The sequence below is a fragment of the Felis catus genome, chromosome B4 (genome assembly GCF_018350175.1).
Source record: "Felis catus isolate Fca126 chromosome B4, F.catus_Fca126_mat1.0, whole genome shotgun sequence".
Lineage (NCBI taxonomy): Eukaryota > Metazoa > Chordata > Mammalia > Carnivora > Felidae > Felis > Felis catus.
The window spans coordinates 30,994,122-31,019,409 of NC_058374.1; positions in this window are offsets into that span (position 1 = coordinate 30,994,122).

The following is a 25,288-nucleotide window of genomic DNA, read 5'->3' on the forward strand; positions in this document are numbered from 1 at the left end:
TAGTAGATGTTCAATAAATATCTGTTGGCTGAATTACTGACCTCTTACAATTCCTTACTTTGCTTGGTAGACTGCAGTGTTATTTTGGGCTCCAGAAATTAATGTTAGTTCAGTGCAAGATCTAATGACCCTTAGCATGGTTGGATAGTTCCTCTACTTCAATATACAGTTACCCTGATTAATATCTCCATGTTTCTCTGACAAAAGCCAGAAGGAGGTTTCATTGTCCCTACTTGTGATTTCATTGCACGATCCTCAAGGATTCTGTCTTTTCCCTTTACTTAAGGGTATCCAGCACTAGCACAGCTCTGGGAATAGGAGAAAGGATTTTCACTCTCTTAGTGGGCTCAATTCAGGGCTTTCTTCATGAGACCTAGAGTTCTGTTTTCTATTTAATATAAATAGGGTCTTTAATATAAAGTAGGACCTTAAAGGAATGCCCATCTCTCTCACCCTTAGGATCCAACATCAATTAACTACTATTCCATATCCCTGTTGGTCAAACCACTCTGCTTACTAGGAAGAATGTGCAGCCTACCAGGGCTACCTTTCCCACTCTGCCTCTAGCTGTTATTCACTATTGCTTAATTTCAGTCACCCAGCATCTTTCTGGCCACACTGAAATGAGGTACTCTCTGTAAGACTCACAGAAAACAGGCACTCACATGTTTTTTCAAAGATGATGGTAGTTTTTCACCAATGTATTTTTCAAAGTCTTCATGAATAACATCTTCTAGGCCTTCTTAAGGAGGGAAAATAGGACATGTTACAATGTTTATTTTATTTTTATTTTATTTTATTACTTTTTATTTATATATACAAGTATATCCCCTCCCCACCTCATTTAACATAGTTGAATGTGGGTTTAGTCATCTAATGTGGAGAAAGCAGCTAAGCCACTACTGAGGCTCAAATTAACTCACTGGAAGAGGCATAGTCCCATCTCTCACTGAGATTCATACAGTGATGTCTTCTCACCCAAGTAGAAAGGGGATTCAGAGTCTAGGTAGCTAAAAAATGTCAAATATAGACTGTGAGTTTTTAAATTTTTATTCTAATCATAAATAAAAGCTATTGGGGTGTTTTAAACAGGAGTAGAAGGAGAGGATATATGTTATGTGGAGGGTGGATCATCGAGGGAAATGAGCAACAGCAGGAAGCCAGTTAGGGGAATATGGCAGCTGTCTAGGTGAGAGAGAATAGTGACTTGGTCTAGGGACATAATAGGCAGTGAGATGGTGGGAAGAGGTAAGACTAGATATATATTTTGGTCACAAAACTCCCTGGATTTACTCATTGAGTACAAATAGGTACAAAGAGAGAACAATCAAGAATGGTGTCTAGATTATTGGCTTGGTGCCAATAACTAAAAGGGAGAAACCTTGTGCACTACTGGGAAGTTAAAAGGGTATTCTGACTCTGCCTTGATGCTTCTGATCCATCTATGACTGTCAAAAGACATATGTAAACAACTAACAGAACATGGTCTGTGCCAAAGTAGGGACTGAGGTAACCATAGAATCTGGACAGGAGTTCTGGCTAGTTTTGTTAGGACAAGTTTCACAAAAGAGATGAAGTCAGAAAGATGAGCACAAACTTCAGTGGAGAAGGTTGGAGAACAGGTCTGGCACCAGAAAGGAGGGATGACTCCTATAAGCAGGTCATCGCATCTAATTGTGCATGGTGCGCCTCCAGGGGGTTCCAGTCACCTGGGCTGTGTGTGAGTTCAGCCTTTAGGTGGGGAAATGCCAGGCACAAGGTTGGCATGGTAAATAAACCAATGCAGCTAAAGCAAAAGGTAGAGTTAAAGAAACTTAATGGAGTTAAGATGTTAAATGAATTCACAATCCAGCCACTACAGGATTCAATTTTAGGCATATTTGAATAATCATAATGCCACTGAACGCAACAGGCGTGGGAAGTGTGAGTAGAAATTCTAAGTTTCCCAAATCCTCTGTTAACTAATTATCAAATATTAGCTCATCTAAGCTCCAGTAGCACAGGAGTCATAAACATTTTTTATGAGAAGCTTTTCTTTCATCCGTTAAGGTGAGACAGATGAATCCTCTAGTCCCTGTTCCAAGAAAGCACTCTAACTGCTGAGACTAGACTTGGTTTCATCAATAAATGAGCTGTTAAAATTGATTTCTGCTCATTGAAAGGCACTTCATTCACAAATACGCTCTGCCACATGGAGACCATTTTAGCCACAATCTGGGCTGGAACTCTTTCATAGCAAGCATGCCTTTCAGGACGCTTATTGGTGTTGTCACTGTGTAAAATCCCATTTTTCCACATATTCACAGCACCTTGAACTTGAATGTCAGTCAGGATTTCAGGGCTTTTTCATCCTTAGAAACAATACTTTTGTATACAGAAAGTATTTTATTCCTGTCACGGCCCCCCACTGAACTATTTGGGAAGGATAAATATCACTTAAGGAAAGATGGTTTGTGATTGCCTTCTCTATATCTTGTAATAGCATTATTCCATGTGGCACATGGGCATAGAACATTTACTATATTACTGCCATTTTCAAGGAAAAAAAATTCCTCTACCAGAATACCAGTGGTCATATTTTTCAAAATCAAGGAAAACGTATAAAAATACTGCGTTAGAAAAATATCTAGACTGTCGAATAATGTCTTCCTGGTTTGACAGACAAGCTGTAACAATAAATTAACAAGCTAGCACAGGGTCGAGAGATCTCTGGGGTGGGAAATGCCTTGTGGACAACATGTCTATATCCCATTTTTTTCTGCCTGTCTATTTTGTTTCACACCGAGAGAGGGAACACATAACAATGTACACATCCAATGGAGAGCAGGTTTAAAAAGATGTCTGGAATCAATCTATTGTGAAATAAATATAATTATGGATAGTGTCCTGAAGCTGGCTGACAAGAAATATTTAAATTACTGAGTCACAATGTTAATACTGTTTCATTGAGGCAAGATGCTGGACTCTGCAAACTCCTCCCTGGAATCCTGGCCCATGCTGGCTCGCTGTCCTCCCCAATAGTCCAAGGTGGCATTCCCTCGGCTATAACTCCACACACAAAAAGTGCTCTCTATTTGTCTGTGACTAGCTCCATATGTTTCTGGTGACATCTGCTAGTATTTCCATCTAAAATAAAAAAGATTGTTTTAATTTCCAACCGTATCTATTCTCATTTGGGGATGTAAACCATCTTTCAATGCCTTTATCTTTAAAGATTGTGGTTTCCTTACATTCCACATGCAACATCTTGATTTTTTTTATGCCTTTTTTGCAAAAATATTTGAAAACAGTGAGGGGAGGGTGACAACTGGGGCTCAAGCACTAGGGCAAGGCACTCGTCATTAGACAAGGCAAGGCACTCATTCTTCACATTTTGCTTTTTCTCAAACTGTTTGCAATAAGGAACGGAGGGCGGCTTTTGTTCCTTATAAACTAAGAAGGAAATAAAAAACTGATTATCCTTTACAGATAATGGGTGGTCAGCAAGTACATAAAAATGGAACATTCAGATGGTCCAAACTATTCTACCGGCACAGCTGCACAATGACAACCATATGCTCTGGCCTGAGGGGTTAAGTATCACATTGAAACTGATTAGAGTACTTTATCTTCACAGAAAACAACTCCATCAGAACTGATTATTACCAGCAATAGGTAAACATCAATGGGTTAAGAGTTTGTTTTTACATACTTCCAGCTACTCTTTCAGTACAATGTCCAGGTTAAAAGAATTGACTATCCAATCATACCTAAATTCACACACAAACCTTAAGCAACTTTGGTAATAGCATAGAATTCTAGGAGCTAAAAGGAATCAGAAGGCAGGAGACAGTCCATGAAAGGTGCCCATTTGGTTAGCACATCATGTTAGAGAGGTAGAGCTCTTAAATATGTTAGACTAGTGGTTCCCACTGGATCTGAGAGATTAACAGAGTTGCCTGGATAACCTTTTCAAAGTCTGCCTTCCAGCCTTCTCACTTGCCTTCTTCAATTCTGATACGTCTCTATATGACCAAGCTAGTGTGTGTGTGTGTGTGTGTGTGTGTGTGTGTGTATGCCAGTCCTACTTCCATCATTTTTATTGTTTTCTCCAGAATTACAAAGTACCTGTGTGGACCCAAATGAAAAGCTGCTTCTTTATTCATGGCTTGATGAACTGATTTATCCATACATTCAATGGTATTTATTGAGACATTGTTTTAGGTGTTGGGAAATAAACAGGACATACAAAGGAACCAAATAAATGAAGGATATTTCATTCCAGTCTAAATGTAGATTTATCTGGAACCTAAGCTAGGACATAAAGAAAGGTAAGGATCATGCCTAAAATAATCTATATGATGGGATATGGGAAATGGTGATAATGCTCATCACTAATAATAACATCTTATTAGTGCCCTAACGTTTACAAGACTTCAATTGTTTTGAACTATTATCATGAGGAATACCATCTGCCTCCATTATATGCATCAGTTTATAATGACATGAATGACTAATTATCTTACACGTGTATATGTGTGATCTTCCTGTGCAGGTTATAAATCCTACAAAGGCAGGTACTGCGTCTTTTATTTCTTCATCTTTTATAATGACCATCAGTGTGGTCAGGTCAAAGTAGGTACTAAAATATTGCCTCCCATTTATCCAGGTCTTACTTAATAGCTTGCAAATACTTTTTATAATGATCTCATTTGATTTTTATAATATTTTGTTTCTGGATTTTAATGGTGAGAAGGGAGAGGTTCACAGAGGACACATCATTTATTTACGCAAAATCACACAATTAGTGGGAAGCAAAGTCCTACATCTTTTTGTTTTTTTTTCTTTTTGCCTAATGCCTCTTTTCATCGTACCATGTGGCTCCTCATATGCTGTGTATGTGTATCAGACTTCTCAGGCATATGATATGTCAGATGTACATCAAATATCTATTTATATACTGTGAGAAATGAACTCATTTTGGGGAATTAGGGATGAAAACAGAGATTAGATTGCTTGATACACATGTCAAACTGCTTATCTTTGGGTAACCAAGATGGTCTGAGAACTGTGTGAGCAAAGGCAGAGACGTACCTGTAGCACAGCTGCAGATTGGAAGACATAGTGAACTGCATGCATCCGTAGAGTAAGTCACGGGAACCCTGAGTTGAAATGAAGACAGAGTTCTAGCATCAAACACTACATCTGAGGGTGTATCAGCATAGTGCTGTGAAGGATGATAACAAGGTGAAGTAAAGAAGTTATTCCAGGGTCACCTGGTTGAATAGATTGGTAGAACACGTGTCACTTGATCCCAGGGTTGTAAGTTCAAGCCCCACATTGGGTATAGAGATTACTTAAAAATAAAACCTTAAAAAAAAAAGAAGCTACTCCATCCCAGCATGCTCTTTTTCCCTTCTCCTTGCTTTTCTGAAAATGAAATGCCAATACCAGTATAGGGCTTTCTTCTTATTTCATGCTGGAAGCCCCCAAGGCTTGACAGAATATGTCAATATGTCTACAGAACACATAGTCTGTGTCTGATTATCAAGCAAGAGATGTATAAACAGCTAAAGCTACCACCGACTCTAGAACTCACAATGGGGGACAGAACACAAACAGACTATGTTTCCATTGCTTCTGAACACCACACGGTTCCAGCTAGACTGAGCCTTATTTGTTGGCAAACGCACGCACAGAAAGTCACTCAGGGATTCATGTCTTGCTTTTCTACAATTTGACAGCAAGCATCAAACAGCAGCAATGTCAGCCATGGGACATAACTTTTATGCCAATTTCAGCTATGCCCTATAAAGTTTTTTTCTCAAATCAATAAGGTCACAAAGACCTTCGCCTTCAATAGCATGGCTTAGATGTACAAATTAAAATTCCATTTCCTGCATTCCCTCCATTCATAAGGAGCAATTAAAGTAAAGTATCTAATATACTCTATGATGCTGGCAAGGGCATTAGTTTTCATTTGCCTCAATGGGCTATGCCAAAATATCTCTTTCATTTATTAAAGCCATTTGCGATTGCCACCAACTTTGAGCTGAATGGCATCCCAAGGCCAAATTTGTTCATTCATCCACTTGTTTAAAGAAATACAAACCATTAGAGGAGCCACTGTTTGATAAATCAGTGGCAGTTCCTTATATTAAGCATCTTTATCTGCATATTGAAACAAAATGCAGAGTAAGCCTCTGTAGAATATGCAAAGCTGTGCCAGCAGCTGTGGGAATATTGTTCTGTAGTTTTAGCTTATGCTCAGGATACTGAGAATATGACTACCCCTGGCCATACACCCTCAGAAGTCACTGGAGAGCATCGAGCCAGTGATCTCAGGAGTAATAGGAGCCCACCCTGCCCCCCTCCTGGACTGCTGGTTATCACAGGATAGGAGACAAAAAAGAACAGCCACAGTATGAAGCTGGCCAGGGAAGAAGGCTCATGGTTTTACCTTGTTGGAGGCAAGGAAATAAATGTACATTGATTGGTCCGCTACGTGTCAAGCCCTTTCACATATATGATCTCATTTATTTCCCATGACAACTATATCAAGCAGATATTATTACCCCGTTTTGCTGATGAAGAAACCAAGGCTCAGAAAGTAATTTGCCCAAAGCCATAATGCACGTAAGCTCTAAAACCAGGCTTTAAACCTGAGTGTGGCTTACTCTGGAGCCTCTTTCTACCGTAACAGTTTTCATGTAAACTCAGTAAGTCATAGAGAAGCACTTAACATAGTACCAGAGTAGCATAACAACTCTAGAATAACACCTATGAACACAATGTGAAAATGTGGGTAACAAAGTGGAGAAATACACATGGCTTTCCAATGTCATCTTAGATAGAGGAAAAAATAACATTTTTTTGTATATTTCTTTTAGCTCCAAATGGCAGTTTTGGTGGATGATAACCAAACACACTATTTTAAGGGCAGAAGCTGGGAAAGAAGATCCATCAGAAACCTGTACTTTATGGTGATTATCCGAATCGTTGCCTGAAATAAATTCCGTGTGATAGACCAGATAGAAACTGCCCAGCTTCTGGGAACCCTTAAGATGGATCTGATATGATTTGTTTAAAGTATTTGTTAGTTAAAATCATATAGAAAACCTACTAGGTTATATGTCTTAAGAACAGCGGTCATGTCTAATTTATCTTAAATACTCAATGCCTCTCATGCACCTTGGTGTATATTGGGTGTTTATTAAGTACTAGGTTTAGGAAAAGAATGTTAGCCAAGTTAAACTTACCATCTGAGAGTTGGCATGGTCTTAGCTGGCTTGGCTAATCAGGCCTCTACTGGAAACTCACCAGTTGAGTAAGACGAGAAGCAAGGACACATAGCCCCATTTCACCATGGAAGAACTTAACATTCCAGCCCAGGAAAGACATACTTTTTTAAAAAGTGTATACTATAAAAAGCAGATAATAATAAAGTATGGCTGAGGACTAGCTATATAAAGAACTTATTATGCTTCTCAGCTCACATTCTTCTTTCTTAGAGAAAGAGGTCTCTGATGCCCAGACCCTTCTCCAGAGAAAGTGGGTAAGTTTCTATGATATGCCCTGTCCTCCTGACTACTAGTATTTCATTCAGGATAGGGAAATTGGGTGACCAAAGCCAAACTGGGCCAGTCAGATTCTTCTCTGTGGGAAATGAGAATTTTCAATCAAATCTCTAATGGGGTAGGAGTCCTTGCAGCTCAATAACAAAAGTGACACTCTAATGAGGACATTTACATTGTCTTGTCGCTGAAGTCACTAGAGCTGCCCTTCTTTCTTCCCTTCTGAAGTTTTACTTGCCTGGTTCTTTCTGGAATTCTGTGATAAATCCCATCATCTTTCCAATAAATTTCTTCTTTTGCTTGAGCTACTCAGAAGTGGTCTCTATTACTTGCAAAAGAAACTCAACTGATTCCGAAGTACAGATAGATGGCTCTAAGAATTGGTGTGGCCAGAACTGAGTTAGTTGAAACTGGAAAGAAAACAATATGCAAAGTTGGGCATAAGAAGGAACATTTCTGAAGTACAACAGAGTCAGGAAAGCAAGCCAAAGTGGACCAAGTGGCATGTATAACATAGCACAGAGTCAATTGGGAGTCAGCAGCAGAGCTCCCTTACTGGGAGAAACACAGGATCCATGCCAATATTCAAGAGAAGGTAACAGTGATGGAGGAAGCTGGTCAGATATTTAAGTTAAATTAAAGGGTATTTGGGGGTGGGGGCGTCTGAGGCTTTATGAAGTAACATCTGTTTCTACAGGTAGATACAGTGGCAACTTTATGCTATAGCTTGATATCTCAGAATATTGCTGGTTTTGCTATATAAAAGGATGTTTAATAAGGAAAGTCTTGACTACAACTTTAAAGTCAGTAGACTTTGAGGGATGAGTGGGCCTGGTGTCTGTCACCAGGCAACTGAACTCCTCTGGCAACATGGGACTGCTTGGTGCTCTGACAAGGCCTTCCATGCCATGGCTCCAGACCTCCAGATCCCCCTCGAGGCTGGAACTGGTCAAGGTCTGGATGGGGCAGTCATGTTCAAACCCAGCACCTCTCCAGGCAAGAGAGGTCACCTTGAGCCACATACCAGCAACGTGGGGAAATGACTTGATGTTTAGTTTTCTTTTGAGAGGTGCAGACCAAGCATTGGTGTGCCCTGAGTGATGGGTGGGTCTAGCCAATTTCGGTGTCAGGGTCAGGGAGTTATGCACATGGGGACAGCTTCTGTGGGTCTGGCTTCTTGAGGTCTTCATCCATGGCTGCAGTTTTTGGGCTCAGCTCTCTAGTGCTGTCAGCTGAGAAGAGTATGAGGATATTGTCACTTTTACCTATTAAATCTAGTGGAAACCTAGTGGAAGCAAATTTAGTATATTTCATATAAGACAAATTTGGTTCCAAGGCCCATTTTTCATGAACCAAGTTAGTACATGTCACAAGCCCAAGAAATATATATAGTGTGGCTCTTACATCATATCTGTTCCTGGTGTACCTTCTATTCAGTAAAGTCTCCCAATAAGACTTTTGAACTCTGCTAGTAATCTTTCTTAACCTAAGAAGTTGGAGGACAGAAAGGAATTTTGAGATTGACAGCTGGGTATATTTGACCAGTTGTATCCTATGCAATTAAAAGTTGAGTTTGATGTAGAACATTGCTCATGATTTTACAAGCACTAAAAGAGGGGCGCCTGGGTGGCGCAGTCGGTTAAGCGTCCGACTTCAGCCAGGTCACGATCTCACGGTCCATGGGTTCGAGCCCCGCGTCGGGCTCTGGGCTGATGGCTCAGAGCCTGGAGCCTGTTTCCGATTCTGTGTCTCCCTCTCTCTCTGCCCCTCCCCCATTCATGCTCTGTCTCTCTCTGTCCCAAAAATAAATAAACGTTGAAAAAAAAAATTTAAAAAAAAAAAGCACTAAAAGAAATGATCAGTAACTATTCTTCAAATGATGAACAATTATTTTCCTTTCACTGGTTTTCAGTGACTACAATTTTTTGCTAAGAACTAAAGATTTGTTCTATAAAGTTAAGTGCTAAATAAATCAAATCAGGCTCTGTTCCTGCTCAAAGGAATTTGATTAACAAGTTTTCATTTACACAACTCTCTACCTTTTTTTTTTTAGGTCAGAATCAGAGGTGGAGTGCAGAAATACCCCCAGAAAGTCTCCTGTCTTGGTATTTGCAAGTTGCCACGAAGCTCTTAAAGTATCCTGAGAGAGGGTTCAATACATTCCGTGACGTTTCCAGTGTACTGTAGGTTATTAATCCCAACTTAAGTCTTATTTTTAAAAAAAGATTCATTTATTCCTAGTCTCAAGTTTCACACTGGGCTTTTCCATTGACCACAGAAATGTAGCAATAATCTTTGCCTAAGCCTCTGAAGAAAATATTAGGCATCTGAAGCAGAACTATGAATAATAATAGCTCTTAAGCAACAAGTTCATCTTCATAACACATCTCCCCCCCCCCCCCACCATCAGCTTTCTCAAACCCTTCCAAGGCATTTGGAGCCTGTCTTTTATAATTGTTGCTCTGAGAAACAAAATTCATCCGAGTTGCTCTTGTAAAATTAATTAAAATGGACATGCTGTGGAAAGCATGGACAAGACTAGAATTTCTTTAATATAAATGCTTGTCATGATAACATTTTCTATCATGCCATTATGACATCTTCCTTTACTTCTTTAAATATTAAAAACTAACTAAAGGAAGTAGGCTTTTAGTGGAAAAAAAAAAAGAAATCATACCAGCTATATTTCTTATCACTAAAATAAAGGAGGTGGTGGGCTGAAATTTTCTCACCTCTGTCTGATGGGATAAAAATAGCACTAAATAGGGGCGCCTGGGTGGCGCAGTCGGTTAAGCATCCGACTTCAGCCAGGTCACGATCTCGCGGTCCGTGAGTTCGAGCCCCGCGTCAGGCTCTGGGCTGATGGCTCAGAGCCTGGAGCCTGTTTCCGATTCTGTGTCTCCCTCTCTCTCTGCCCCTCGCCCGTTCATGCTCTGTCTCTCTCCGTCCCAAAAATAAATAAACCTTGAAAAAAAAATTTAAAAAAAAATAGCACTAAATAGAAAAGACAAATCTCTATTTAATAAAAGAGGATTATTAGTAGCAATCAATACAAAAGAAATTATTCCTGAAGACCAATGTTAGGCAAATCATGGTGAGCAATACAGAATAAGTGCTTCTACTAATTTACCTGGGGAGTAAGAGCTAAGAATATGGCACATTAACTATGCAATCAAAAACATACAATACTTTCTGAAAGTGGGCATTATTCTTTAGGTTAAGATAATTGGGAAAAGATTAAGGAAGAGAGGAGTAGGTCTTCACATTTGAATGTTATGTTCAGAGTCAGGGAGAAATGGAGGGGACATTCAAGAAAAGTGCAAGACCCATTTAGTAGAGAGTGAATAAACCATATGGATTCATTTATTCACTTGATGAATATTTACATAAATGCCAGCTTCTTGCCAGGATTGAGCTAAGCATGCAATAATGAGGACAGTCATAAGCCTCAAGTAGCTTCCAGTTTAATGGTGGGAAACACACATGCACAGAAAATTACAGAATAATGTAGAAAATGCTGATAGGACGGAAGAGCTAGGGCATTAGGGGGGCACAGAGCAGGGGAAAAGTAAGCCTATTTTAGGCAGAGCAAACCACACCACAAAAGTACTTCCATCTTCCTGGAGCAAGGGATAGATTGGGGAAAAGGAGACAGTCCCAATCACAAAGGGTCTTGTATGTCAAGCCAAGTACATGAGACTCTGTCTTGTAGGCTATGATGACAGAAAAACTGTGGAAAGGAGGGGGTTTGGTGACATGTCATCTTGCAGAAATGACATTGCCAGGACGTTGGAAGGACGTAAATGTTGGCAGCCTCCCTCAAGTGAAGGAAACTAGTCAGGAGACATGACAGTGACCCGAACCAGGATGTTCACTCTGGGGTTGGAGGACAGATCACAGAGTAGTGGTCAGGGCTGAGCTCCTTCAGGAAACTGAGCTGGGGACACTTCCATCAATACTAAAGGGTGGAAAAGAGGAAGCATTATGTGACAAAGAGACAAAAAGGAAACATCAGAGTAACAGAAAGAAAATTAGGAGGAAGAAATATCATGAAAACCAAGAGAAGAAAGGATCTAAAGAGAGAGTATAGTCAACAGCGTAGAACACTATGGAAAAGCAGGGAGCCTGAATGTGTGGCATCTTAGAAATCACGAGGTCCCACTCCTCCAGTGTGCTTAGGATGAAACAGAGACCCAGAGAAGTTAAGGCACTTGCCCAAAATTACACAGCTAATTAGGAGAGAGCTGAGCCCGGAACTCAGAAGTCCTGACCCTTGCTATGCTGTTTCTGCTCATCAGGCTATACCTCTGGTCTGATTGAGCCCAGTCTTCACAGAATGGAAGTAAGGCTTAGAAACTAACTCAAGGCTACATGGAAAGAGTTTGAATGGGAAGGTTAAATATTATTCTGAGGAAGGAGACTCACTGAAGAGTTCTGAGCAAGAGAGGCTTCATCATGAAAGATGGATTGGGGGAAATTTTATGCAGTACTGTTTAGGTTCAATGTCCATATTTTTCCCAGACCAGTCACAGATTAGGCAATTATGAAATAATTGCTTTCCTAAATAATTGTGCTTTGTTGAATCAAACTCCTTAATTCTATCAGAAATTAATAACCAATAAGTAAGTAGAATCACAATTATAAATTGAGTTGTCTCTTGCTTAGGTCCATCATACCATCTTAAAAATATCTGGAAATATGAGAATAGATCCAATGATATCTGGAACCACCGAGGCTTTAGGTCAAGCCCTAGTGTGGTCTGAGTACACTATGACCCACCCATCTATACTTCCATAGTTCTGTTAAGATCAACAATTAGTGCCATATGGAGATGCATTATTTTAGACAAGTCCTTCTTTTTCTTCTTTACCTATACATCTTTTAGAAAGATGAATTAAAAATGGGATGCCTGGGTGACTCAGTCAGTTAAGCGCCCAACTCTTGCTCTTGGCTCAGGTCATGGTCTCAACGTTTGTGAGATCGAGCCCCGTGTTGGGCTCTGCTCTGGCAGTGTGGAGTCAGCTTGGGATTCTCTCTCTCCCTCTCTCTCTCTCTCTCTCTCTCCCTCTCCTCACTCTTTCTCTCACTCTCAAAATAAGTAGACTTATAAAAAGAGAGAGAGAGAAGAAAAGGAAGATGAATTAAAAAAAAATGACATCTTGGCCTTAGGAAGAAAGCCATAGGAGAAATGTCCATGACTGGGGGCAGGCTTTCTCCTAGGGAGTTGCCACTGCATGGGCTGGTCGCACTGGGTCCAGCCTAAGCCATGGGCTGAGGTACATCAGGGTCTGCCAGAAGGCACAGGAGCTCCAGCAACTCCATCCTCTCTCTTGGCTCTGAGCTTCACAGTTTTGAGATTCTTAACAGCCTAGATAATGGTCTGTCTCATAGGTGACAGTACACTGGTGGGTAGAAATTGACCTGACACTACTAAAGCCCCAAGGTCCCATGGTCCCCAAAGTCTGATTAGGTGGTTCATTGGAAGACTAACATCAAGTGATGGAACACAGAAAAATGTCACACTTAGTGCTTGAAATTGATTTTAGGGTCAGAGCAACCTGTACTCTTGACCCTGACTTTTAACCTCCTTATATCTTGCTCTCCATCTCTGCTGTTATTATGATTGTGCAGACTCGGAGCAGAAAAGACGGCTTCACTTTGCATGGGCCCAGGCAGAATACTACAGTGGGGCTGTTGCCCGGCAACAGCAGCCAGAACAATTTGTTTGGGGAGCATTTTGAGAATGATTACACTTGCAGGGGTGGGGTGGGTTGGTCGTGTGTCATCTTTTTTTTTTTCTTCCTGTGCTACCTATTCCTGGATGTCGTAAATATTCATCTGAATTTTGCATATATGAGGGGAAAACGTTATTTAAATGAGCTTGGGAGGGTAATTTGCTTGGGTGCATCACCGCACTCCTTTATGTGTTGCAGGCAGACTGCTGCTGAAGGAGAAAAAGCAATTCTGTGACCATTATTGACACAGATGACAATGCCGTGCTGGTTTGTTTCAGTTACGTAGAACAATGAGAGGAGAAAAAGATGCAGTTTAGCTAAGGCATTTAGTAAATTGTTGGTAAATGGTGAGGACAAAAGCTCCAGCTAAGTCATCAGGCACATTTCCTCTCTAATGTGGCTGCAGTTACTCTTCTGGCCTCCTCTATCCCCCAATCAGAGAAGAAAACTTCCTCTTCCTCTCCTTTGGTGATATCAACACATTGAAATACAGCACTTGGCTAAACCCTGGAGAACTGACTTTGAAAGGTAATGGGAAGAAACATTTCCTTTCAAAAGGAATCTGGCAGCCTTGAAGGATTTACAGCACGCCAATTTCAGATGAGTCAGAGTTGGGTAGGAATTGCAAATACTTAAAAAATCGCCGGTGTCAATATTGCCCACACCCCTGGAATATTAATATATACACACACCCACGCACCCCCCTGGAGATGTGTTTATTTCACAATTCACAAATGGTAAAGGGACCTTTTTTGAATTGTTTCTTAGGGACTTGGGAGACAGCATTAAAATTGTGATTCTTCCAAATGCTTTCCCATATGCCTTAAATATTCTCATTAAAGTCAATTTCTTAAGTGCACGCACATTCTCTGGGTCTTAGTGACCACCTCCCTGCCTCACTAAAGAGAAGCTTTTCCTGAGGCTGTTGTGTCCTCTCTTGGCTATGACTTGGTCAGGAGCCTCTGGCACCATATGGCAGAATTCGAGGCTGTATTGCCAGCCAAACACAACAGTTGTTTATAGGGCACAGTTAGTTATGGTTTCTATCCCTTCACCCTCAGGGAGATGTCTATGGATATATAATAGGTCTCTGGGCCATCTGACAATATGGACCCCAACGCTATGGGACTTCTCATCCAAAATTGCATTCAAATAGATATCCCATGTAAAGGATTCCCAACCCTGGTCTGTAACCCCAGATCCTCAGGTTAATTTGGGAGGCTGTCCTGCAACAGGAGGCAGCCTTTGGCACAGAATCCCGTAAAGCTCTTTCTGTTTTCTGGTTTTACTCAGGAACATGAATTAATTACACACTTTCATTTTTAGGTGAGGCCACTTCAATATCCAGGATTAACATGTGGGTAGAAGGGTAGACAGTAAGGAGGTTAGAGACGTACAGGAGAGGGTATTCCGAAGTGAACTTGTTCTTCACCTTTCATCATTGGACCTGGTACTGGGTTAGAACAATAAGCCCCTCAAAGTTTCAGACTGGACATACCCTTCAGGATGGCCGTATTTGCATCAGCAAATTTTCGTTTATTGAGAACCTGTTACATGCATATGTAACCCAGGTCTTGCATATGCTACGGGAAGCATAAAATGCAGACTCCTTCCTCAAGATTGCAGCACACAGGACTTCTCTTGGCTTAGGGGAGAGAACGTCAGCCTCAGGCAATTGTATCTGCACTCACCCAAACACTGCAATAGCAACTTTAGGCTCCGTGATGAGAAAAGGTACTTCAGATCGGAGAGAGTATCTCACTCCCTTGAAAACACGCAGCTTCATTTGCTTTTACTTCCCCTTGAAAAATGCCCTATGTCTTTTGATTCAAAGTTTACATCCAAGAACAACCCTTTTCTTTTGCCACACCTCTAGGCAAAGAACATATGTCACAAATGCCATAGCCATATTTAGACGTTGTCTGCCGTTCAGCTTCACTGAGTCCGCCGCCAAGTTACCTTTTACATGGCAATTACTCATGAAATCTGAACGCTTCTGCAAATTAGTGTTAGGTTGCTTTCATTTCCCAATTAACTGCCCACCTGCTATTATAAGATTCAAGTTAGTCATAGTCAGCCTTTTCCCCTTCAGCCCTTAGGAAGAAGAAAAAAAAGTACCTAACTTCTTTATGCAGAGAATAATTAATGTGTGAAATGGTCCACCAAAGGCAACAATGAAACATGCAACTGTGAGTATATTCAAAGAAGAGCCAGACAAGGAAGAAAAAAATTCCATGATACAAACATTAGACAGACAGGTGGATGGGTTTGGATAGACCATATGGCCTCCTTCTGTCTTGAAATGTACTGTGAGATTATATTTTGCAAAATCCCTTCAAGAACCAAGTTGATTTCTAAACAGTAAATTATGGCAATGAAAATGCTTATGACACCTTAGCTATGTCCATTATTTCAATATCAATTTTGTATTTCTGGGGATATGTTTTCAAGACCGTACTAACACACTTGTCATACAGTAAATGAGGTGGCAGAGGGTAAGGTGGAAAGACAGGGAAGAAGAATTTAGTCTTGTTTTCTTTTCTCAAGAGAAATGGATATGTACTTTCCAAACTCACAGCAGAGGAAAACACCGGTGCCCCATTGCAGCCTGTGGAGACAACACCGTGATGCGAATCCAACGCATTGAGCTGAACGACAAGACATGAAATGCACCAGATAATGAAAAACAGTGTCATTTCTGGAAAACATTTAGAGAATAGTTTTCTCCCCCTCAGGAAGGGAGAGCATATGATTCCCATTCTCACATTATGACAGAAATGCTGTGTGCACTGTATGGAGAGGATTGCTGTCTGAAATTCCAAGAAACCATACATGAAGGGGGAGCTACAAACATGCTTCTTCAAGCCCAGTGTAATTGACACCCTGGTTGACAAGATAACAGAGTTTCGACAGCATCTCTGCACTGAAAGAGTTTCTCTTCAAATTTTCAAAAAGCAATTCTTGCCAACAGGTTGGGATACAAGAAATCCACAGCCTTACAGAGCAACTTAGTCTAAGCCTTTGAAGCGTGGTCCATGTTCAGCAACACCACACCAGCCTAGGAACAACAATAGGGTCATTCTAATTGTAGCAAAATGGTACCGCTCAACCACAGAATGGCCTGTCCCCACAAATACTGAGTTCCCTACTAGGGTAGACTCTGGAGTTTATTTCCTGGATGTTGAGCCCTCCCAGATACCATGTAGCACCTGCCATTATCTTTTATTCTTGCTGTCTGCTGCTGTGCCACCATGTCATGCCATGCCAAAGCATGAAAAAGTTGCTTTACATGAAAAAGCTGCCCATGATAAGGTGGTTTAGGGTGACTGATCTTTCCACCAGCATCTGAAGACACTACTGATACCATGACATTTCTGACTTGGTACCAAAGACTGCAGTGGTCACCAGAAATGCAACTAACTGAAGGCACCTGCAAGGTGCTACTGTGCCATAGCAAAGACACAGCAAAGGCCCTTTTGCTGGAATTGTTTCATGTCCCAACAATAAGCTTAAAGGGAAAAAGTGTCCTCCATCCACACGGGTTCTGTGCTACCATGTAGGCCACAAGGCCAGATGTCTCTTAGGAAACAGTTCTTTCCTTTGTCACTCAATTCCTACTGTAGCTTCCTCTTCCTAGGACTGATATTTGAACCCTTGGGGGCTTGGATGAGTGAAATTAGAGTGACAGATATTACAGTGCACATAAAAATGCTCTTCCATGTGATAACACTCTGTCTCTCTCTCTGCCTCTCAAAAATAAAGAAAACTAATAAAATTTTTTTTTAAAAAATGGGGCACCTGGGTGGTTCAGTCGGTTGAGCATCCGACTTTGGCTCAGGTCATGATCTCATGGTTCGTGAGTCTGGGCCCCGCATTGGGCTTTGTGCTGACAGCTCAGAGCCTTGAGCCTGCTTCCGTTTCTGTGTCTCCCTCTCTTTCTGCCCCTCCCCTGCTCACACTCTGTCTCTCTCTGCCTCTCAAAAATAAAGAAAACTAATAATTTTTTTTAAATGTTCTTCCATGTGCCTCAATACATACTCTGCTTAGGCCAAGGCTTTTCCTGGGTGATTCCTGCCCATCACGTGGCTAGATGCCTGGCGGTCACATCAGGAGATCTCTGAACATGGTCACCTGTAGAGCCAAACTGGGGCCCCATATTGCAGCTTTAATAGCTGAACAGAGTAATATTTCTACATTCTACATTCTTTGATTTTCAGTGTTATGTAAACCAATACTAAGTATACAAGTAAGCAGGTGTTTAGATGATCATACCACAAGTGCAAGCAGAATTCATGAATCTATAAAGTGGGATGATTTCATTTTTTCTCTGTTCTCATCTTGTAGATAAGATTATGGAAGAGTGTTGGGAAGTAACATTCCTCCTGCACTTGGGAGAATCACATTGTCCTCAGCAGAGAGAAAAGCAAGGAACATGATACTAAACATAGAAAAAAAACAGGGAGATAGTCAGATGGTCTTATCTATCCTTTGTCTATTCTCTACCCGAAACTAATTTGGACTATAACTACATCATGATAACATATTGGCTACAAAACATTAGGTCATTTAAGCAATCATTTTAGCTATATCGGGCCAAACAACTGGCTTGACCCACTTTTTTTTCCCCCACTAAACGACTGATTCATAGACTTGCTTGGTTGGTTGGCATGTGATAAACACACACTAAAGTAGATTCCAGAAGGAAGTCATCACCAGTCTCAACTTAAAAATATCCTCTTTCTTTTTTAATGCATCGAATACAATATAAATAATTTTGTAGGCACTGTTACATGTTTTCTCAGTGCATTTAATCATGCATTCCATATGGCTCAAGAAATAGGAAGCATGTTTATAATTTTTCAATGAATATGATATTCTTCTAAACTTATAAAAAATTTTCTTCTAAACTTATAAAAACAAGTTCAAATCTGGATAAAAGACAAAGCTCTTAAACTGTATCCCATTATGAAAATGCTAACAGTATAAACCTTCTTGTTTTACTTTATAGCTTAGAGTTACTGCAGCTACCCAAGATGATTGCAATCAATATTTGGAGAACATCAACATAGGAAAGTCGGCCATCCTTCAGACCCAGAAAACTGAAAAAAAGTGCTACGTACCCCTCCCGACTAAAAAAACAACCTGAAGTGTTACACTTCCGGGTTCATCCTGAGGTTAGAAACCTGGAGATAAGCAACTCTTCTGAAGTATTTATAGCCTCTCCAACATTTCCTTGCATCACTTTACAAAACAAATTCAATAACCAATACACCCCCAGAAAGAATATCTATGTATTGCTTTTTTGGTTTCTTATGAATTCCAGGCATTTAAGGATATAATTAAAACACTTCCACAAAAAGAAAGCCCAAACTGAGGCAGCTCCAATCCACAGCGGCCTGTCTCCTCGGAACCTATAATTACTCTGTTTAACTCAGTGCATTAAATAACAGCCGCCTGTTATTTGGGAACCATACTGTTTGGTGTGTGTACAAAGACGCACCTGTGTTAAACAATACTGGGTTTTAGGGAATGGCAGCTCTTCCCACACTACAAACATGACAGATCAGCACTTCGCCACCTTGGTGGTGTCCCAGGATGTGAAGATTTCAGTGATTGGAACACAGAAAATTCCCACATTTTTATAAACTACCTCAAGAAGTAACAATAATTTTAATTCTCTTAGCATTCTAGCTCATGGGTCTAAAATGCAAGCTTTTAGAAAACGGGGAGAGTTGATGCTACCACAGTCCTGATAACAAAGTGTGCCAATTCCCAAAAGATTGGGAATCCCTGTAAGGAGCCATCTATCAAAAAGTAGCAACTTTATTTGGGAGGCCTGCACCAAACAGTGGTTTCTCAAATCCTCCATCATTTCTGATTTACCCAGAGATATGGGCTGCCCTGGGTTACAGAACATAGTTTGACTATGTCAGCTAGGTGTCTGGAAAAGTCCAGAGGTTGTGGGGATAGATTTCACATAGAGATCCCTCTGTGTGCATCCTGACAGAGTGAAGGCCTTGGAGGAAAAAATAATTGTACTAAAACATAATCATTTGCATTTTTCCACTCCCCTTAAAACACTGAAAGCACCAACCAGAGCGCTGTCTTCATGCTAAACACTGCGAGAGACGCTTGAGATGAGAAGCCTTCAAATGTGCATTACAACCAGGGGCTGGCACATATCCATCATTGGTTGAATCTTTCATTTCTCAGCTACTCTCTGATGCCTAAGTGTGAAAAAGTCAGTATGCCTGAATTGAATTTTTAGATTGCTTTACGTCAATACACATTTGTTTGTTTTCAAAATCAACAACAAATGCAACACTAAATACTTCTGGCTGCTCAATTGTGCAGCTTTGCCTACGGCCGTGTGCTAACACTCCCCTGCTATCAGGGGGCTCCTGAGTGGAGCCAATGGCGCATATAGAATTTCAATCCAATGAAGTGAATTAACTGATAAAATATACCTGCCCTCCAGTGACTTACCATCTTCCCTACAGAATAGAAGCATCGATGTCTGCACATGTCTCTGGTGTGCGTGTGTGTGTCTGTACACCCAGGCCAGAGTTTCCACATTGCTCAGAACCAGATAAGGAGACAGTCGTAAAGAGGAATGGATACACAGCCGGTGCACCCAGGTCCGTCCACGGCTGCCCGGTTGAATTGAAACCCAGTGTGTTTCGATTCAAACTTCCGATTTTGAAGTTAAGTTGCAGTTTGTACTACCCACAAGCTGGAGAAAGTTCTAACCCCTCTGAAAAAGCAAGCATGTGGGAAAAGGTTGACTGGATTGAATATCAGAATTTTGTTTCCAATTAGTTCCACAAATCCCATGGATATAGCATAGAGTTAAAAAAAAAAAAAAAACTAGAAATATGCAAATAAAAAAAAATCTATCACTTAATGAAGACAAAATCCTTCATGATTTCTGAAAAGAATTTCTTCCTCACCAAACGGTGAAAGAAGTACCAGCTGTTCTTACTGAGTGAGGAAAAGTTGCTGTCCTCGGATCCTGGGGAGCACGCCCACTCCCATGGGAACACCATAATGGACGCAACTGCCCTTCCTGCTAGTTTGCCCTGGGAAAGATATCAGGATGACAGACTTCAGCGTATTAATTTAGGTTTTAAAGACTTCTATTCACTCCCTCATTCAGTCAGTCGACTATTCTTTCTTTCTCTGTGTGTGTATCTATAGATGCCTCCTAAGTGCCACCAGCACAACAAATAAGGGGAGGGGTGAGATTTAAAAAAAACTTTCCATTATTTTCTTGAACTAAAGTCAGGGAAAGTTACTGCCTATAGATAGCTGAAGAGAGAAAAAGAAAGAAACTAAAAGCAGAAATGCAAATTTATTCCAATTTCCTGTAGTTTCATTACAGCTAGAAAAATCTGACCTTCAAGGTTGAAGCCCTAACATTTGACCATGGACTTGGTCATAGTCCACATGGTCAAATAGTGAGAAGTTACCTATTATGAGTGTTTCCTACGTCCTACATGTCAGTGATTCCACTCTTAGATAATAACCTGACTAGGGACAGTCTTCAGGGGACACTTTTCCTTTGGGGCACCCAACTTTATGATACTCACACTCTCTGATTTTTCCTGCATACAATATTGGCCACAAACATTTAAATTTTGTGGGGAGGAGCACCTAGGTGGTTCAGTAGGTTATACGTCCGACTCTTGGTTTTGGCTCAGGTTGTGATCTCACAGTTTTGTGAGTTCAATTCCTACATCGTGCTCTGTGCTGACAGCACGGAGCCTGCTTGGGATTCTCTCTCCCTCCCTTTCTTCCCCTCCCCTGCACATGTGTGTGTGTGGACCCACACGTGTGCTCTCCCTCTCTCAAAATAAATAAGTAAACTGTACGGGGAAAGACTGTATGGATGTCATGTTAGATAATCTGCACTTATCTATTTTATATTATGAATCTTTTCCTGACCAACTAAGGTTCTCCACCCAGGAAGTAAATGCCTCATTAGTCAGAGGTCATTGTGGTCCAAGAGAATTTGACTGCCTTTTTTTCTGAGAGTACATTCTCTGTGGTCTCCAATGTTTGATCATGAACATACAAAAACTCCTGGTGAGACACAGGTAGCTGATGAGAGGCTGGTGTGTGCAGAGGTCAGTGGAGTATCCTGATGCGTTCAGGATGGGGAAGGAGGGGAAGGTGGGGCTTGCAACATTAGTTTCCTATAGCAAAGTACCATAAACTGGGTAATTTAAAATAACATAAATTTATCTTCTCACAGTTCTGGAAGTCAGAAGTCCAAAATCAAAGTGGAAGCAGGGTTAATTCCTTCTGGGAGTTCTGAGGAATAATCTGCTCTGTGTTGTCTCCTAGCCTCCAGTGGCTCCTGGTGGCCCCTGGCAATCTCTAGTGTCCTTGATTTTATATTTTAAGTTTATTATTTATTGGGGGGGGGGAGAAATAGAGAGTGAAGGAGGGGCAGAGAGAGAGGGAGACAGAGAATCCCAAGCAGGCTCTACACTGTCAGTATGGATCCAGACTCAGGGTTCAAACTCACGAACTGTGAGATCATGACCTGAGCCTAAACCAAGAGTCAGACACTTAACCAACTGAGCCACCCAGGTGCCCCTAGTGTCCCTTGATTTGTAACTGCATCACACCAATCTCTGTCTCTGTAGTCACATGGACTTCCTCCCTCTGAGTGGGTATCTCTGTGACTCTTTTTCTAAAATGTTTTTTTAATGTTTATTTATTTTAGAGAAAGAGAGAGAGATAAAGTGAGAGCAGGGGAGGAGCATAGAGAGGGAGACACAGAATCTGAAGCAGGCTCTAGACTCTGAGCTGTCAGCACAGAGTCCAATGCAGGGCTCGAACTCATGGACCACAAGATCATGACCTGAGCTGAAGTCAGACCCTTAACCGACTGAGCCACCCAGGTGCCCCACTGTAACTTGTTTTCTAACAAGACTATCAGTCACGTTGGATTAGGAGCCTGCCCTACTGTCCAGTATGACCTCATCTCAACTAATCACAATTGGAAGTCCCCTATTCCAAACAAGGTCATAGTCACAGGTAGCAGAAATGGGATGTGAATCTTTTTGGAGGACACATTCATCCCACAACAGCCAGCAAGGTAGATTGTGGTAAAGGATCTCTGTTTACAAGTATTAGGTATAATGTTAATACAATTCAGTAGGCAACACAAGGGAACTGGGGAAAGACTCAGGACAGGTAACAAGAGAGGTGAAGCCCAGAAACTTAGAAGGAGGCCACTGAGGCAGTCCAACAGAGGAGGTGTGGTTGAAGCAGAGGCTCACCATGGGGGGGTGGAGGAGAGGCTGTTCCCACCAAAGTTTCAGTCCTATTTGCCTGCTTCACAGACAGGACATTCCACACAGAGCCACTGGGGATGGTTTGGACCTAATGGTCTGCTCATCACACTTCCAAAGTGTAAAGCTTGGGCATCCTTAACTCTCCTGTCAGACATATAGTTTCACAAGATCACTGGACATGCTGGACCTACAATTGTCTACATGTTTATAATATGGTATCTTAAAAGACAGACAAAATAACAGTAATATTTTCAATTAATAGGAGGAAGAATATGGCTTGTTAGTTACTCTGGGGTCTTGAAAAACTCCAGGAAGAAGGGGCCTTCAGAGATGAGATGACCCTGACTTGGGAAAAAGTATGCTTGTGTCTTCTCAAGGCCACCTTGGGATGGAGGAAGGCACAGGGAGTGAGAAAGGGGATCCCATCTGGCTGGTCCCAGTCTGGAGGTGGCCTTTGCTCTTCAGCAGGAAGGAGGAAACAGTATCCATGGGTGGGGGAGTGGCCTCTGGGGGTGGAGCTTCCACTGGAGACCCACAGATTTGCAGTTGGTAGAGAGGGGGATGGGCCACAAGTACATGTAGACTGAAGACAGTCTGAGGCAAAGGGCCAGAAGAGGGAATGTTTTATTCACAAGAACTCCTGTCTCCTCTGTTACTCTCCAGTACTGCACTCTATTCAGCATATGCTTTTCATCAATTTGTGTGGGTGGAAACCACCTAAGAAAGACATTTTTTTAAAGTTAGGAAATTACCCAGGAAGGGAAAGCTTCTAGAACTTGTCGGTGCTGGCTCTCATTTGAACATCATGCTGGGGTTTAATTGGTGGGGACAAGGGTGAGACTAATATCATTATTTGATGTGAGGAATTCAACAGGGCCAAATAGTGGTATTAAACACCAGAGCACATTACCTTCACGATGAATACCTTCCGGTAGATTCATCCTGCTCCCGTGCCTTCTTGCCACAAACTAGAGATGGAATCTTCCTTGTCTCTCATCATAAAGCACATTGTTTTTCTTTTAATTGTGTTAAATTTGATTCAGGTAACAGAATTCTGCAGGCTGCTGACTTGTGTGAAAAGTAAGACAGCTGTTTTTATGTGTTAAAAAGAACTTGGATCGACAGTTAACATAATGTACTGTGAACATTTTTCCCCACTGTGGGTAGATAAATATGTTTGGCTTGAGCTTTTATATCTCTAAATTTGCACATATGTATTGATATGCAGTGAGCTGCAGAGACCTAATTGTCCACAGAGTAGTTTGGCAGCTCACGTTCAGTAGTAGGACGCTCTTCCCCTGGGTCAATCACCTCCAGACAGAAAAAATAAATCTTAATTCTTTTTCCTTTCAGCCAATAGGGACCACTCCTGTGTTCTGTTGATAAGATGTGGACAGACCTTGTCCATGAAAGCTCATGTCAGGACTGAGCACGAGTCAATGCTCATGGCCACCAGAGAGCACAATGGTGATCCAGTAGCAGGGAGATCCAGAAACACAACTCTCTCCCCACCATGGGGGAGGGGCAGCTGGCAGAATGGAAAGCAGGCCTAGGAGAGGGCTGGCAATAGGCAGGAAACTGACCACACTCTTTGAATTTTCAAAATGCCCAATGGGAGGGCAAAAACAGAAGAAATAAGCATCTGCTAAGATCAAATGGAAAAAAAAAAACTTCAGCTTTAAGACAAAGGTCTGCGATATGTAAGGATCAAACAAACTAAATGGCGCACTGCGGGAGAACCACTCACCCATTTACAATATCTGTAACAACATGTATTGATCACTTGCTGTGCCCCTTGCTCTGGAGAAACTTTTCTTTACCTTTCTTTCAAAATATATAAATAACAAATAAATACTATAATGAAGTAATAGCAAAAAGTAGTAAAAGTTAAAAGTAATGAAATTGAAAGTAATGCATACATAAGTAAAATATATAGGTAATAAATATTTTATCCAAATTTTAAAGATAGCAAATAAAGCTAAACTTCCCTAAACCCACCCTCCCCCACTACCCCTAATTTCTGACTCAAAAAACTGCATAAAACACTAGTCAATTTTCTCTCTTTTTTTTTTTTCCAGAACTTTTCCTTATAAACACACACACCTACACACACACACCACCAGGACACATATCTGGTGGGTAGCATTCAATTTATATATGATAGATGCTATCCTACTATGCATATTACTCTATCCTTATAATTTTTCGTTCCAAAAATATACATTTCTTCTATCTTTTCATTTCAGTATATATTGATCTAACTTCTGCAAAGTATTCCATAATGTGGATCCAAATAGTTTATTCAACTATTCCCTTATTGTAGATGTTTACGCTGCTTTTAACTTTTGCTATCACAGGCGATGCTGAAGGCACCAACTTCCAGCTGTGGTGTATTAAAGGCCCACTACTTCTGTGCTTGCCAATACTTGATACTGTCTCAGGGCCTTCACGAACAAACTAGATAGCCTCATCTGTGCTGGGTGATTTGGTCATTCACTTACTAAAAGGCAAAGAACAGAAAAGAAGACCTCCCAGGGTCCACACAACTCTGACTCAATGACAAAGAGTAAGCATGTTCTCGGTGATGTTTTACAGAAAGATCACCTGGGGTAGGCATATTTTTAGAAAATATATTCTCAGGGATCAGTGACCCACTTCAGAATTAGTCGGGAAATTCACCTCTCCCAAGGTTTTT